Here is a 3,407-nt window from a genome sequence, read left to right as displayed (position 1 = left end):
TTTTTGTGAGACGGAGTCTCACTCTGTCCCCAGGCTAGAGTGCAGTGGCAGGATCTCAGCTCACCGCAACCTCTGCCTCCTGAGTTCAAGTGATTCTCCTGCCTTAGTCTCCTGAATAGCTGGGATTACAGACACCCGCCACCATGCCTGGCTAATATTTGTATTTTTAGTAGAGATGGGGTTTCACCATGTTTGTCAGGCTGGTCTGGAACTCCTGACCCCAAGTGATCCACCCGCCTCAGCCTCCCAAAGTGCAGGGATTATAGGCATGAGCCACCATGACCGGCCAAAAATGACAGCCTTTCTAACAGATATGTACGTGTGAATAACAGATATGTAAGTGTGAATAGTTGTTTATTCATTTTGTTTTGCTTTGGAGCATTTTCAACAGATTTACTGAGGTATAATTGATGAAATAAATCACACATATTTAAAGTGTACAATTTGATGAATTTTGACTATCTATCTATATATATACCCATGAAACCATTACCATGATCAAGAGAATGTGCCCTGGGGCTGGCATGGCTCATGCCTGTAATCCCAGCACTTTGGGAGGCCGAGGTGGGTAGATCGCCTGAAGTCGGGAGTTCGAGACCAGCCTGACCAACATGGAGAAACCCTGTTTCTATTAAAAATACAAAAAATCAGCCGGGTGTGGTAGTGCATGCCTGTAATCCCAGCTACATAGGAGGCTGAGGCAGGAGAATCACTTGAACCCAGGAGGTAGAGGTTGCAGTGAGCTGAGATTGTGCCACGGCACTCCAGCCTGGGCAAGAAGAGTGAAACTCCGTCTCAAAAAAAAAAAAAAGCAAATTCAGTAGCTTTGGAGAAGCCTAGAGGAGACTTTATTAGTCTCCCTCAAGGACAAACCAAAAACTCCTGCCACCATATTGACGAGGACACCACCTACCTGGAGAATCACATTTTGGTTTAGGGATTTTTTTTTTTTTTTTGAGAGGGAGTTTTTGTTCTTTTTGCCCAGGCTGTAGCGCAATGGCACAATCTTGGCTCACTGCAACATCCGCCTCCTGGGTTCAAGTGATTCTCCTGCCTCAGCCTCCTTCCTGAGTAGTTGGGATTACAGGCGCCCACCACCACACCCATCTAACTTGTTTGTATTTTTAGTAGAGATGGGGTTTCACCATGTTGGCCGGGGTGGTCTGGAACTCCTTACCTCGGATGATTCGCCTGCCTCAGCCTCCCAAAGTGCTGGGATTACAGGCGTGAGCCACTGTGCCCGGCCTGGCCTAGGGGATATTGACTGGGAGGAAAGAGCCATATATGACACTTGTTTCTTGTTCAAAGCACCATATACATTTTGATGCCTTCCTATCTTTTTTTGAAAATAAAACACACACAACACACATACACACACACGCACTCACACACCGCTAGTTATGAAGATCATCCCCATCATCAGAAATCAACAACTTTAAAAACCTGATGCACTTACATATTTGCTTTCCTGTTTAACGGGATGATCATTTAATTATTCTTGTAAAGTTGAGTTAATGCAGTATAGCACATTTCAAGCAGAATAGAAAAGTATGAAGATGAAAGTATAGCCGGGCGTGGTGGCTCACCCCTGTAATCTCAGCACTTTGGGAGGCAGAGGCAGGCGGATCACGAGGTCAGGAGATTGAGACCATCCTGGATAACATGGTGAAACTCCGTCTCCACTAAAAGAAAAAAATACAAAAAATTAGCTGGGCATGGTGGTGGGTGCCTGTAGTCCCAGCTACTCTGGAAGCTGAGGCAGAAGAATGGTGTGAACCCAGGAGGCGGAGCTTGCAGTGAGCCGAGATGGTGCCACTGCATTCCAGCCTGGGCGACTGAGCGAGACTCCATCTCAAAAAAAAAAAAAAAAAAAGGAAGTAGAAACAGCACCCATCCCATTACTACTAGAAATTGTTACCACTAACATGTGAACATTATTGAAATTAACTTTACTTGAATTTTATAGATGAAAGACAAACTGGGGTGAAATTGAAGAAAATATTGAAATTTAAATAAGCATTTTTCATCATAAATGGTATTATTTCTTTTTTTTTTTTTTTTTTGATATGGAGTCTGGCTCCGTCGCCCAGGCTGGAGTGCAGTGGCACGATCTCGTCTCACTGCAACCTCTGCCTCCCGGGTTCAAGTGATTTCTCTGCCTCAGCCTGCCAAGTAGCTGGGATTACAGGCACCTGCCACCATGCCCTGCTAATTTTTGTATTTTTAGTCGAGACAGGGTTTCACCATCTTAGCCAGGATGGTCTCGAACTCCTGACCTCGTGATCCACCCGTCTTGGCCTCCCAAAGTGCTGGGATTACAGGCTTGAGCCACCGCGCCCGGCCGGTATTATTTCTTTAAGGTTAAAAAAAGTTTGTAAGAAAGACTAAGCGACTGGTGAGGCAGCTCATGCCTGTAATCCCAGCATTTTGGGAGGCTGAGCTAGGAGAATCACTTGAGTTCCTCCTCATTTTTTTTTTTGAGATGGAAGAGTCTCGCTCTGTTGCCCAGGCTGGAGTGCAGTGGCACGATCTCGTCTCACTGCAGCCTCTGCCTCCCGGGTTCAAGTGATTTCTCTGCCTCAGCCTGCCAAGTAGCTGGGATTACAGGCACCTGCCACCATGCCCTGCTAATTTTTGTATTTTTAGTCGATACAGGGTTTCACCATCTTAGCTAGGCTGGTCTTGAACTTCTGACCTTGTGATCCACCTGACTTGGCCTCCCAAAGTGCTAGGATTACAGGTGTGAGCCACCACTCTCGGCGAGTTCCTCCTCATTTTGAACTCCTGGGCTCAAGCCATCCTCCCACCTTGGCCTCCCAAAGTGCTGGGATTATAGGCATGAGCCACCGTGCCTGGCCACATTCCATATTTTGATGAATTTCTTAGTTTGTTGTGTTTTGATGTCAAAACAATTCAACTTTTTATTTGGAAATAATTCCAAACGCACAGATAAAATAATACAAAGATCTTCCATATGCCCTTATAAACATTTCACAACATGTATTTTCTCACTCATATTTCTCTTCCTTTCTCTCATACACACACATATGTATATGTAACATATTATTATTTTTCAGAACCATCTGAGAGCAGGTTGACTATATTATGTCCATTTATCCCTCAATACTTCAGTATGTATTTCTTAAGAACAAGGATCTTCTCTTACATAAGTATAGCACAGTTACTAAATTCAGGACACTTATTTATTTTTTTGTTTATTTTTTGAGACGGAGTCTCACTCTGTCACCCAGGCGGGAGTGCAGTGGCATGACCTTGGCTCACTGCAACATCTGCCTCCCAGGTTCAAGCGATTCTCCTGCCTCAGCCTCCTGAGTAGCTGGGACTACAGGCACGTGCAACCATGCCTAGCTAATTTTTGTAGTTTTAGTAGAGACGGGGTTTTGCCA

The sequence above is a fragment of the Mandrillus leucophaeus genome, unplaced genomic scaffold (genome assembly GCF_000951045.1).
Source record: "Mandrillus leucophaeus isolate KB7577 unplaced genomic scaffold, Mleu.le_1.0 Scaffold300, whole genome shotgun sequence".
In the NCBI taxonomy this organism is placed as follows: Eukaryota; Metazoa; Chordata; class Mammalia; order Primates; family Cercopithecidae; genus Mandrillus; species Mandrillus leucophaeus.
This window is presented reverse-complemented; position numbering follows the sequence as displayed.